The 14,836-nt window shown below is 38.2% G+C and overlaps 1 long non-coding RNA gene across 9 annotated transcripts; it reads right to left on the minus strand.

Moving 5' to 3' along the window:
- Positions 1-554: 554 nt before the first annotated feature.
- Positions 555-5,453, minus strand: LOC112180681. Of its 9 annotated transcripts, none has more exons than XR_005803522.1 (5): positions 4,985-5,453; positions 3,886-4,035; positions 3,172-3,254; positions 1,802-3,046; positions 555-871 (listed from the first exon to the last, which is right to left on the minus strand). It is a non-coding gene; the product is annotated as an uncharacterized LOC112180681 (long non-coding RNA). The 9 variants fall into 9 exon arrangements; XR_002928406.2 differs by having other exon boundaries at positions 555-899; positions 4,985-5,452; XR_005803524.1 differs by adding an exon at positions 3,693-3,788 and having other exon boundaries at positions 555-3,046; positions 3,923-4,035; positions 4,985-5,442.
- Between the last annotated feature and the right edge of the window lie 9,383 nt (positions 5,454-14,836).

Here is a 14,836-nt window from a genome sequence, read left to right on the forward strand (position 1 = left end):
GGAGAATTCACTTCCCCCAAAATCAGCTATAGGACATACATGGTGTTTGGTAAATTTAGGCCCAAAAGCACTTTTAGGCTCAAAAGCAGGTTGGGAATCAATCCCAAACTGGGTCGAAGGTTGGGATTCACTTTCAAAAGCATGGTGTTTCATCTCCTTTGAAGAATATCTATAGCGTGATCAGTATAAGATTGGGATTCACTTCAAGATGGAGGCCAGCTGTTGTAGTTTGATTAGGAGGAGGAGATGTACGACCGAGGTACGTATAGATGGAGGTTTGGATTCCACGCTCTTCCTTGCGCACCAAAATGGGTACAAGTTTACCTTCTTCTTCCTTTACCCCATAATTGGAAGCATTCATGCTAATCAATATTTCTTGTTTTCTTCTCAACATAGGCCTTGACTTCATACCACTACCCGAGAACTGGTGAGAAACCATTCTTTCAAGCCAATTGAATTGTTGGGCATCGTACTGCACTCCAATTCACGCTTTATTTAAACTAGCGACATTGCCCGCGCGATGCTGCGGCATTATTCAATATAATAATATTGAATTTACAAACATTAGGCACGTTATATAATTGCGTTATACATATACATCAGACATTGTTTTACATGATCCAAAATTTGGTACTTCAGCCAGATTTCAAAATTGCATATACAACTACACATTATTTTACATGTTCTCAAATTGGATACTATAGCCAGATTTCAAAATTATATATACATTATACATCATTTCAAATCTGGTACTATATGTACATATTACACATTAGACAGCAAAAACTTGTCTATGATTACAGTTGAGACTTCGCATTTTTGGCTGGTTCCTTGTTCGCAGCATTGGTTGGTTTTGACTCCACATCCTTTACTGCTTTCAATTCCTCACAGAGGTTCATCTAATTAGTCAAGACAAAGTAAGAATGCAGTAGAAGCCGAATAAGAACTGATAGTTGAATATGTAGCAAGTACCGGTAAGTTTGCAGATAACAGAGAAAATATATAGTTCTTGAGACAGCGATATTAGAACTAAAAGAAATTTCAGGTTATAAAGAGCTCTCTATCAAAACCTAAACCAAAGGCTAATCATTAGAGGAAAATTCAATGCCCAAAGCTGCAATTGAACTAAAAGTTCCAAGTGCATCCAGCAGGTATCAAACCACAGTAGTTGAACAGCTAGAACTGACTCTTCAAAAGGATGCAAGGAATCGACAGTGCATGTCATGTATATAATGTGAAAAAGGAAAATGGGAGAATCATCAAGGTGATTCCACTCCCCTGCTCCTATTTTTTAAATTTATTATCATCGGTCAGGCTTATAGTGATTCTCTCCTAATATATGTTGTTTGATCATGCCCACCACAAAGTATTCTGATTACACTATCTTTTGTCTAACTTAAGACTCCAAATGCAAATGAACGTTATAGCAGATAATAAAATTTTAAAAGAAGATAAGCATATGTTATACTGATCAGTAAGATGTAAGCTTACTTACATGCAAACTCTAATTGTTACAGACCTAATGGAGACAGGACAAAGACATAATAAACAGAACAGAATGAAGAAATTAAAAAAAAAAAAGCACTACCCTAATTTCAGGTGCTACCTTAAATTTTTCAAAACCAATATATAGAAGATCGAAAACATAGAATGCATACAGTCATGATATGACTAAGATTAATGCAGTCATCTAAAAAAAAAAAGCACTACACCTTTATATTGTTCATGTAAGGTATTGCACATTCCATTGTTAACCATAACAATGATATAAATATGAAAAACAGAGGAATATAGTTATTACTTGATTTTGAAATACAGGACAGGTGGCAAGAAGGAGAAGTTCTCGTCTCTGATCTCTTCTGATATTCTGTTAACAGACCCTGCCGTAGGGATTCTTTTGATCATACTGATATGACTTGTAATAAATATTATTTTAAAGCCTTCAGACCCTCTTAGAGAGTCCAAGCAGTTTTAGCTTTGAGAAGAATTCCTCAAATTTTGAGGTTTAATATCACATTCAACAACTGCTAAACATTTTGATCTTTCTAACGAAACAGAGTTATCACTTCTTCAATCTTCACGAAATGCACTTGATTCTTTTGTCCACGTATACACAATAACAGAATTTATTTCATGACATATGCACTTGTTTTATGATTTTGTCTCCCCCTTGTTCAAGAACTATAACCGCTGAACTCATGAAATAGTGCCATCCTGATATCTTTCTTATGAACGCAATACCAAAAATAAAGTTAGTATCAAATAGTGTTTGAGACTGACTATTCACCCAAGCTCAATAATTGTGACCAATGAGCCAGTTAACACTTCCACTAATCTGAAAGCCCAGGAAAGCAAAAAGGCATAAAGCAATGGAACTAAAAGGTTTTACTATTTACCCAAGAACTGGAAAGTTCAATTCAGCATGATATGAAGATTCAGATGTCCAAATGTAAATACTTTTAAGACTTAAAGAGTAAAGGACAATAAATGTAAGTTAGAGACAGCATCAGGCCTTTTCAGCTTTGCTGATACTATTCAAACTTCTTTATCTCCACAGGCCTTGTTGCAGAATATGGTTTTCCATAAGCATCCCTTGGGATTTAGAAGAGGAAGAAAATAAGTAGTTGCAGCTACTCTGTCAGAGAATTTTAATTAAGACTTCATCAATATAAGCATCATTTATTTTTCTACTTTTACTCGAGTCTCTATCAAAGGTTGGTTTTCCTATTTTGAGATTGCTCTGTTGTTAAATTGTTAACATGTTATTTCTTAGGTCTATGAATACAAAGCCTACAAAAATCTCAATTCCAGATCCAAAATCTAGATTCTAATAAAGCAGATTGTGTCAGTCAGCATTCTAGAGATTGAAAATCACTATGAGACTAAAAGGGTATTCAAATATACCTGATTTTCAGAAGCGGGTTTGGATTTGAAGTTCTTGAGGAAATTCACCTGAAGAATAAAATACATCCTGCGAGACTATTTATGAGGACATGTCTGTGTGACTACACTTTTCAAACTTCTCGTGTACCAGAACCCGACAACACTGAAACGAACCATAAATCACATTAAGCAATAATGCCATATCAATTCACATGGTTTAATTTTCAAATTTCAAATGACTAAGCTAGGATGTAATATCAGTGTTAGAATATATAGCTATTGCATTACTTATAACAGCTTCGACAGGTAGCTGTATGAGCTACAGGTTGTACCGTTGTACTCCACAGTTGTAACAGAATGCATAACCACACCTACAGAATTTACATTGCCAATCCGTCAGTAAAACAAAAAGCCAATCTGGAAATTTATCTCTGCAGCAAAACAACTTTGATGATGAAGAATATTAAAACGAAAACATTATATATAGACCGAAAGAGAATGTCTATCTAAGTTGAATTGAAGTTGGCTTTGTGTCTAATAGAGCTGAAGTTACTTTTGTGTCAAATAAACTATGTCCCTAAACATACATGGTCCTGCATAAGGTACTTTTCCTCTAATACACATATATTGCTTCTAAACAATTGCTCAGGCTTGACAATGTCATTCTCAAATCTCAGTTTTGACAGTGTTGTGTTGGTTCCTTTTGTCTGATCTTAGTTTTAATGGTGCAGTTTGGGATAAGACTCCATAAATCCTTAGGGATCTAGATGATTACTACTGTTGTACTTTATGTGCATTCTGATACCTACCATTACCACTGTCCTGTAACCCTAAGTCAAGGGCTTGTCGGCACATGCTGTGGTTGAAGGCACTTAGGAAAAGCTTGAAAATATGACCTTGACCCTCTAACCGAATCCAAAATGTTAATCTTGATGTTTGCATTAAATCATATGAAAAAGCTTAGAAAATGGCGTGCAAAAGGAAAATGGGAGAGCATGGTACCCTTATAGAATCTTATGGACAAAATTCATTAACAGACCTCCACAGCTCGCATAGCGGCAGCAAGATCTTCGTCATACATGAAATCATCAATTTGTTCTTCCCATTGTTTCCATTTTCATATTAACACTTTCTGCAAGGTAGAAAATTACCCTGCCAATATGACAATCATAGCAGATACATAAATTAATAAGCTTCAGGACAAAACTATGAAAAAATTTATTCCGGATGAATTAACGAAGCCATGAATACACATTGTTATACTTGTAGTGTTCAAGCATCGTAAACACTTTGTGCTAACATTCACACACACTTAGAGATCTAAAAGAATGCAATATTCCTTTCAAAAAAAAATGAATGCAATATTGTGCCACTCATTACAAAATGCAAAAGCATGCCCTAACAATTCCAAAATTATCTATCGAAAAGTGAAAAATTAACACCTTATGGCATCAAAATACTAAAATCTATAAACATTTAGTAGGTACTAATTATTTCCGACTCTCAACATCCTCAACCATTCAAATGCAAAGGTCAATACTTGTGTAATCTTAATTTCCTAAAGCATAGTAATTTCTTAGCAGCATATCACCAGTATAACAATCAGAACCAAATTAGAAATCAATAAAAGGATACACCAAAAAAAAAAGCCATGAGCAAATGCTCCAACCAACGCAGCAGTAAACAAACAGTCCCGTACATGTGGATTCTTCCGAAAGAAGTCAAACCAAGAGAAACAAAAACCCGGATGTTAAATACGAACAAAATCACAAATTAAATCACAAAAGCTGAACAGAATTGTGGGACTTACTGAGAGGAAGAACTGGGGCGTAAATGAGAGGAATCAAGAACTTAATTTGATCGGACTATTTTCTCTTCCTCAAAATGAGATGAAAAACCAAAGCAACTAATTTCGAAACAGAAAGATTGATTTCAACTTGATGTACACAATAAACTGAGAAAGCAATGAGATATATTCCAGAAAACTGAGCAACTGAATGTATCAATTTCCATTTAGAGCAAAAAATTCAAATTCTATACGAAATCCCACAGCTTGTCAGCTACCACAAAACGCAAATAAATATAGAGAAATTACACTTACACTTGTTTTGGGGCAACCGACTTTTAAAGCTGAAGCCAATCTCCAAAATTGCCAAGTTTTAAGCTTCACAACAACTTTAACCTCATCGTCATCTTCTTCTTCTTCTTCTTATTCTGCTTCAGCTGCATCGCCCGGAATAACATCAACATCGCCCTCTTCTTCATTGTCCTCCTCCTCTTCCTCATCTTCACCTCTCTCGTTGTACAAATCAAAATAGCCAAGCCTTTACGATTGGGTGGAGAGCGGAAAGAGGAGGACTTCGATTCGATTGGGTTAAGGGGGTTAGAAATTTTGGAGAATTGGAAACTGGGATACCAAGCTTTTTTTCGCTGTTGATGTCGGTGGCTGACCCTGACTCTAGACAGAGGCTTCCAGACCTCGCGGTTATGCACACACCAATGGCAGCCTGAAATTACGACAAAAATCCAAGGGCAAAAACAGAATTTTACTGTACTTAGAACAGTATAACAGTGCATCGACGCTTTATATATGTATAATAATATATCACCGACCCATGATTCAATGATGCCACCGATTGCTCTCTTTACTTTCCACCTACGTCTACTATGACTCAATTGCCTTTAATTAGAATATTTGATAATCACACAATCAATTATACATGTTTTAAGGCTCTGACTTGCAGCACACATACGTTTAAAGCCTTTTGTTTTTATGTGCGGGCCTTGAGCATTCCTCCACCGCCAAGCTTAAAGTGGCTCCCTGAGAGGTGATATCTTGCTGCCATATGTGACTTGCCAAAGTTCAATGCTGTCATGCCGTGTATGGGATCACAATTTGTACAGAAAAGTCAAAAGAATTTCATTGTTGGTCTTCTCTGCCACTTGCTTCAATTTTGAGAATATCAAAGCATGACGCCAATTGTAGACTTGCAGATGCTTTGTTTTCTTTGCCTTTTGATTATAACGTTGCCTTACAGACACCATACAAGTCGTCACTCCACAAGAGGCAGTCATATTTGAAGCTTCGACATTCCATCCCTTGTACCAACTGGACTTCTCCATTCACTATGAGCTGTGAGCTTTGACATTAGTTGTCTCCACCACTCAAAACACCTTTGCAGTCATCTTGTGCGGGTACTATACTTCTCATCTTCCCTGTATCTTTTCTTGGCTACTGCAGTCTAACTTGTGAGCCAACTTTGCATCCCCCAACATGACTCTGGTGACTACTTTGCTTTGTATGTGGACTAATAGCTTGGCATTGAAACACTGCACGGGGATCACTTTGGAGCAGCTTCCCTACTGTTGTGAACTCCAGAACTCTACAGAACTGCCCTTGGCGTGAACTTGCAGAACTGCAGTTTGCGGGCAATCCACAGGCTTTCACTTAGTGTACATACATGGTATCTGCCGGCCATAATCAGCACTCATACTAGACCATATCACTCTGTCGGATTGGTCTTGGCTGTGTGACCTCCGGGAACACAGCAAGACAACCTTCATTGACAAACTAGTTCCAGGCCAAAACATGTCTCAACGCGCCGACATGCACCACTCAAAGTCATCTCTGCAGAAAGGACCAAAACTTACCAGATTGAAGCATATTAGTCCCACATCGAAAACAAGAGTGAGACAACTCACTATTTCACCCATAAAAGGTCCACTTCTCTCTCTTCATTTACTACGCATTTAATAGCTATAAACCGCTACTTTGTCAATATAAATACATTGTCTAACTTTAGCATCGGATGAGTGAAGACCACCAACCGCGGTCTACCCTCTTAACGCCGTTGTATTTCTCTTGACAGATAGCGAGATGTCACAAAATCGCTATATATCGGAAGATTGGACCCTAGTCCTAGTTACTGGAAGCTGACACCAAGTGGCGGTATCTGAGCATTAACATTGGCGCCGTCAGTGGGAAGTCTTTTGAACTAAAAGTCATCTCCCCATAATCTACCATGGCTAGCAGTAGCGGCGATGGCGTTGAAGATCAAACAAACCAATCCGTCAACCCTCAGCCCACAAACCCTGCCAATCCAACAATCGCCATCAACCGCGAATTGTTCACTACACCAATCAACACCGATGGTGAAACCCTCAACATCCCCGAGGTGCCCCCAACACAATCTGCCGTGAGAACCAAATCGGCACCAGCCTCCAAGCACCAGGCTGAGATCTCGCCTCCAGGTTGGAATTAGCTTTGGCGGATTTGCACAAAGCAAACAGAGAGCAGGAAAAAGAGCGAAAGGAGAAGGCGAAAGCTCAAAATCAAGTGGCGACACTATTGTCAAAATTCGACCCAAAGCGAACACTCTCAAAGCGTAAGGCTCAGCCCAAACACAAGGATAAGAGCAGCGCCTGTACCAGTAATCCCAATGAGTGTCGCTTTGAATCCACCTGAACTGGCGGGACTAGGGCCAGCGCCACAGCCACAATTGATACAGAAGCAGGTAGCGGACTCACAGCCACACACAACAAATGTTGGCACCCAATCAGCCTCTTCCCAGGCCTACTGTTGACGCCACAACCCTGATCCTAGAAAAAAATGCGGGAACTAGAAGAAAGGTTATTTAGAGCTAAAACAGGCACCCTACTGCCAACTCAGAATCCACTCTTTCAGGCACGACCAGGCCCATTTACCGCCAAAATTTTGTAAACCGTCAAGCCCACATATGCAAAAACTCCCAAGATCGCCCAATTTGGCGGATCAACAGATCCATTCGTGCACATGGACAAGTTCAAAAAGGTAACCAACAACAAATGATTCGATGACGCAACTCTCTGTCACCTATTCAACGAAACGTTGGATGGTGAGGCAATGAGTTGGTTTTTTGAATGCCCCCAGGCTCCATGGATTCATTCTCAGCTCTGTCAAATGCATTTCTGTCACGATTCATCCTCATGACGGAGGGGTATCATAGCTCAAGTCAACTGTTCAGCATCAACCAAGGTACTGATGAATCGTTAAAAGCATTTGTCATAAGATGGAGGACCGCCTGACTTGATACACATTTACGCAAGCGTACGTATCATTGTCAAGATAGGGAAGTATTATGCCCAAAGTTATCATACCACGGGGATTAGTGGCTAACCCACAATCCTTGGGTAATCGGAAATAAAGACACTTAGCAAACAAAAGAAAAAGAAAAAGAAAATAAATAAAAATGCTACTCTAAGGCACCAAACCTTAGCAATGCTCGGCTTTGGTTTGCACCGAAACCTAATCAAAACTAAGACTTAGTGATGACTATTTACAATGAAGTAGAAAGTGTCACCGAAAATGTAATTTGCATTTCTAATAACTAAAGTGCAAGAATTTAAATGGAGACTCTAATTAACAACTAAATTAAATAAAGGAAAGAAAACTAAAAAGTGAATATAAATATGGGATTGGTAGTTAGGGATGAATCCTAACCCTAATTCAATGCTCTAGATGCTAATTTAATTTACGTGCAATTTATTAAAGATGGTAGAAGCCGTACCTAAGGCTTTTCAAGGCTCAAGGGCCGAAATTCCCTTTTATGGTATTCCTACTCCGGTTCAAGGGTCGTAGGAACTCACTTGACATGAATTAGAGCCGGTTCAAGGGTCACTAATTCACATCAAGAGGCCTAGAGTTCGAGGAATTAGGCAACCAAGCTCACCATAATTGCGATCAAGCTAATCATGTAGTGAACCATGCTTGTACTTCCCACAAATATTAAATCGGGGTTCTACCTCTAAAATCTAAGGATGTCATCCCCTAAATTTTAATCTAGACTTATTAAAACACATACCCAAGAGTTGACAATTCCTAAGTATGCATTCTAATCAATTATCACAAAACACAAGCATCCAATAATTAACAAATTCCATATATAAATTAAATTAAGCATCTATTACATCAAATTTGGGTTAGGGCACACAACCCTAACCCCAACAAGGAAATTACTCACAACCCATAATCATAGACATCAAAATAACAAAATTCAAATAGAAAAGAGTAGAGAAGTGTAGGAGAAAACAAGAATAGTCACAAATAGCTAAAAAGCTATCATGACTAGTCTTGATTTACAACTCCCATAATTACCCAAGTCTTGAATCTTGTAAAGATTGAAATCCTTGATGAATCCTTGAAGCTTTGGGTGAGATCTCCTTAAAATCCCAAAATAAAATACAAAGAAAAGAGGAAAAATGATGGAGAAGGATGGGAGAGAGAGCAGCCCAAGGGGCTGCCTCTGTTTTGGTGCGGCTACTGTTGGTTATCCGGTCTCCACAGAGGGCGAGGAGTATAGGAGTATATATATGTGGCTGGTTGTGTGGTCTACGAACTAAAGAAATAGATGAGCTCTGCGTGTCAACACTTAATTGGTGGGCCAAAAGCAAAACAAAATCCACGCGTGAGCAAGTGTGATAAATATCTGGGAGCCTTCAGTTCGTGAAAGGAAGAAGAGGTAAGACCATCTCCAATGGTTATGTCATTTGCCAGATGGACACTCCAACAACTACTTTTGACATGTTATTTTCCTCCAACCCTTATGTCAGATCTGACGTGGAAATAACATATTCATTTAGTCTGTCAAATTTGACAGAGGCAACCTCATATGTCTTTTATTTTTTTATTGTTTCTCTCTCCTTCTCCCTCTTTCCTTCTCTTCTCTCTCTCTTTCTTCCTACCCATAGATAGAATAGAATATATTAAAATAACAAACAATTTTGACACATTGGTTGGAGTAAGATTAGCAAAAAAAATGAAGGTTGCCATGTCACATGTCAAATTTGAATTTGACACAAGCCAAAAGAAATATCTATTGGAGATGCTCTAAGGATTTGATGATTAATTGAATGAAGGCCACGTGCTATTAGCATTTGGCAAGTGAATGAAAAGGAAAAATTGCCACGTGTCAAGTGAGCAATTAATCAATGGGTAATCAACCCATATATTCATTGTGTGCTGCACGTTTTGTGTCTTGGTTAATTAACCAATTAAGCTTAATTAAGTAATTAAGCTTAATTCAGCAATTAACATATCCACAACTTTGTCCTTTCGTCGAAAACTCAAATCTTCACCATTTTCGCGCTATTTTTTTCTTGTTTTTGCAACTCTGCTTATTTCCTGCAAGATAAATATAAATGGATTAATTACATAATAATTGACTTGAGGATTAACTTATTTCTAGTATTTTAGATACAATTACATGCATAGAAATACGTGTAATCACCGCCACATCAAGATGTCGGGATCTTGACAAAACAATGGCGCTGGCAGCCTTCAAGCAAGGACTCCTCAAGGCAAGCTTTTTGTACCACCTCAACTGCAATTGCCCAAATGCCACATACAACCACGTCATGAATGAAGCAGTTTTACACGCCCAGGCTGAATACAGCACTTATGGCGCCATTCCACCACCACCACAAACTCCACTCAAAACATCCCAGCCTTCCACATTCCAACAAGGAAACACCACCACCACCCTAAACATCACCACACCACCAAATGAAAAAAAAAAAGAAAAAAAAAGAAAAGGGAATGGCGGCAAGGCAACTACTAAGACAAGCGGCAAAGGGATCAACAATACCACAACAAAGGCGACAGATCTTTTCACAATGATCGCTGCTACAACAGTGACAACCGCAACAATAAGCCCGCCGCAAACACTCCAAAATTTGAGGTTTTCACAGTCCTGACGGCATCATATGAAGAAATCTATGATCAATGCATGGATCAAATCTCGCCACCAGCCCCAAGAAAGTACCTTAGAGTAGGAAAGCCCAGAAACACCGGCAAATGGTGCAAGCACCTTGAAGATAGCGACCATAACACCAATGATTGCAATGCCCTCAAAACTGCAATTGAGTCATTGTACTGTGACGGAAAGTTGAAGCAGTACAAGGTCCGGCAACCAACACCTGTTGTCGCTAACATCGAACCAATGTGGCGGATCAACACCATTGACGGTGGTGCTTTCATAGGCAACTTGTCACACATGGAAAGAAAGCGCTATGAGCGCGCTAACCACCCAAAAGAGGTATTCAACATAGGCTATGATCGATCCTCCAAAATGGCCAAAACTGGCTGGGAGCCAATTAATTTCTCTGAAGGGGAGGAGCGAGGTATTCATGCACCCTATGACGACCCATTTCTGATGGATGCAATCCTCGACAAGTGATCCGTCGGACGAGTACTGGTAGACAGCGGGTCTGCCGCAAACGTCATATTTAACGGATGCTACAAGCAACTACAACGCAACAGAAAGCTCCTGCAATATCATGAGCCGTTACTCAGTTTCTCTGGCGACGTAACTCAACCTCTGGGGTCTGATTATATGCGCCTATGCATTGGGACAGCCCCATGTACAACAGAAATACATACCGAGTTCATTGTGGTGGACTGCTTCAGCTCATACAACGCCATTATCGGTCATCCCGCCCTCAACAAGCTCAAGTGCATCATCGCCGGATACATGCTACTCATGAAGTTCCCCACCCCCAACAGCACTGGCTCTGTCAGGGGAAGCCAATCAGTTGCACGAGAATGTTACTCAACAACGGTGTCAAGGTCAAGAAGCTGCCATGAAATCTTAACGGTAGCCAACACACCACAGTTGACGGACAAAATTGACGACCCCAGGGATGACGAGAAAAAATACTTCAAGAAAGAGCCCATCAACCTGGAGACATCGCTCCGCATTCTAAGCATCTCCGACGAGCACCCAGAAAGAACTGTGCGCATTGGAGCCCAACTCTCCCCTGAGGTAGTGGCAGAAATCACCCAATTTCTAAAAGAGAACGCCGCAGTCTTTGCATGGTCATATACCAACATGCCAGGAATCTCTCTCGACATAATTACACACAAGCTCAGCATCAAGCCATCCTTCTACCCCGTCAAGCAGAAACGGCGGGCCTTTGACGAAGAAAGATATCGGGCCATCAGGGAAGAGGTAACCAAGCTACGAGACATAGATTTCATCCGCCAGGTTAATTACCCGTAGTGGATCTCTAACATGGTGATGGTGAAGAAGCCCAACGGGAAGTGGCGGATGTGTGTTTATGGTTTAAATCCATTAGTTTTCTTTGGTTTTACTGTAGGTACTTTCTTGTCCTTCAGTATGTTTTTCATAGAATCCAGCGTTTTTTGCTGTTCATTGATTTTTCTACTAACACTTGTTAGCCTTTCTTCTTCCGTTTTTAGAAGTTCTTTGATATAATCTATTTTTTGCTCCAATTTTTCTAATTGGGCGATTATATCTGGTATTTTTTCTAGATAATTCTGATATCTAGATACTTCTTGTAGCAGATTCTGATGTTTCTCATCAGAAGAGAAACATCTCTAATAATTTTTCAGACATTGTCCCCATTGGGGATTCCCCTTTTGAGCTCTTTACAAGCTCTGATACCAGTGATTTGCGGATCTAACCAATGCTCAAATAATCAAGAGGTTTTTGTTCCTCTCGGAGAGTATATTCAAGATCTCCGATTGACTTTTCAACTTTATAGATTCTTTTCTGGATTATAAAGATAATATCCCAATAATCAGGAGTTTCTCTTTTAAGCCTTGACCTGTAATCTCTTAATTTTCTCAGTTTTTCTCTTTCTTCAGCTAGTTCTTTGCTAGTATTTTTACAAATAGCAATTAATTCTAATCTGTCGATAATCGAAATTATGAATAGTAAAACTAACCGTTTACCTTTGAGAGAGGAGGATAAATTTCAACTACAATTATAGTTTAGACAAATAAATTCAAGATGGGCCCACCACGCTTTATCAAAAAAAAAAAAATTATGTAAAAAGGAAAAGATGATGGAGAGGAGTATTAGTGGGATGAATAGTGAACGGTTTTGAAAAGTAGGGTAAAATAGTGGAAAGTTTTTGTGAGTGTGAATAAAAATAAGTTGATGGGGTGTATGGGAAGTATATTGGTGGATTTGGGGTGTATGAGAATTTTCCCTTTTTTCAAATTTTTGAACGGAAGCTTATACATCGGTTAATTTAACGACCAATGTTTATAACCACAATAGAAATCGGATATTTCATAAACCGATGTTAATATGTTTTTTTACATCGGGTGCAATTCCGACCGATCTAATAGTGATGATGTCTATTGACATAATTCTAGTAGTGTATGTGTTTAGCCCAAACTCTAGGTTACTTGCTCTAGTTGTAATAGGGTTTGTATTAGAGATAATCTCGGAGAATCTTAGTAGATATCCAATCAATGTACGATTATGTTTCCATGTACAACTCTATCTCTATGCTTGTAATACTCTATATAAAAAGGCTCCTATTATCAATGAAAATACAACAAATTCACTCCCAAATATCGATTCCCTAAAACAGAAATCAAATATTGTAGTTTATTAAAAAGTAACCACAAAATGATAGACACATATAGAAACAAAAGGAGTACTGATAGAGCATATAAACACCAACCTATAAAAGATTACTGAAATCAAGAATATGGCTAGGGCACCATGTCGGCTAGGGCATCAAGAATAAACACCAACTTATTGCTTATCTACTCAACCATTAAATACGCATAGACCTATAAATGGATCGAATTTTGATTCGTATCCACTCTGGATCCGTAGATAATGAACCGGTTTGGATTGAAAATTTGATTTATTGATCCATTAATAGTTTGGATCGGTTATTTCGTTTATTTAACAGATCAAATACGAGTTTAGGTTAATCATTAATGATCCAATCTGTTTTTATAATAATTAAATATTATTTTTGTATGAATAAAGTATTATTTCTAAAATGTTAAATATAAAATATCAAGAATACTTATTAGTTTTGAATGTAAAATAATAAATATACATATATTATAACATGCAAAACTTTTACGGAAACAAAAAGATCGTAGTTTTTCAATATTGAGAATATGGGATAATTAAGGGTATGTGTTATTATATACGGATCGGATTAGCGGATCGGATATCCGTTAATCAACCGGATATGGATTTAGATTGAGCTATTAACTATCCGTTGGGTTATCGGATCAAGTCGGGTTAAAATTTCTTATTAAATGAATTCGAGTTTAGATCAATCCGCTGGAATCCAGTCTATTTTCATGTCTAAATACACATCTAATAATTGTATTTAAAAGTCGAGAATCACAACTAAGTACTCGTTGGAGACCGAAAGTAAACTGTATCCACCAACCAATGTGTAGAAAACATCTAGTACCTTTTTAGCTAGAAGATATAATCAGCATTTATTAATGGACTTCCAGGAATGTTATTTCCATTCCTTCGAACGAGCACGTACATCAAACTAACCAAGAGAAATTATTAAGCTGAACATTAATTAATAACAAAAAGCAAACCAAACTAATCACGGAAGACATTTACAATGAGTAAAGCCACGTAGTTGTAACACTCATTTCCGCATGGATAATTTCAGGGGCGGCCCTGGGGGTGTTCAAATGGAGCAGCCGCACAAGGCCTCCGGTTTTTGAAGGCCTCTGAATTCAATTTTATAATGGCTTTAGATAAATATATAGGTCAAGAATGTTGAGAGTTATTAAATTGTTGTTCAGTTCAGTTGTCCACTTTACCTTAAGTTGTTAGGCTTGATTGGTCTTGGGTTCAAAATCCATGGGGTACTTAGCTCTGTTTAATTTTTTCTTTGCCTATTTTGTGATCTTCTCTCTTCTTTTAATATATTTTTTTTCTTTTCATTCCTAAGGCCTCTCTACTTTCTTCTTCGATCTTCTGCTATGTTTCTTGACTTTTTTTTTTCTCTATTTTTCCTTCCTTGTTGATGTTTTTAGGCGTCCACTATTTTTTTCTTCTATTTCTACCAAACATTTTTTCTTAGTTCTTCTAATTGAGATCGTGATTAATAAGACATCATTTAAATTTTCGCACTAGGCCTCTTAATTTTTAGGACCGGCCCTGGATAATTT

Source organism: Rosa chinensis, chromosome 7 (assembly GCF_002994745.2).
Source record: "Rosa chinensis cultivar Old Blush chromosome 7, RchiOBHm-V2, whole genome shotgun sequence".
NCBI classification, from domain to species: domain Eukaryota; kingdom Viridiplantae; phylum Streptophyta; class Magnoliopsida; order Rosales; family Rosaceae; genus Rosa; species Rosa chinensis.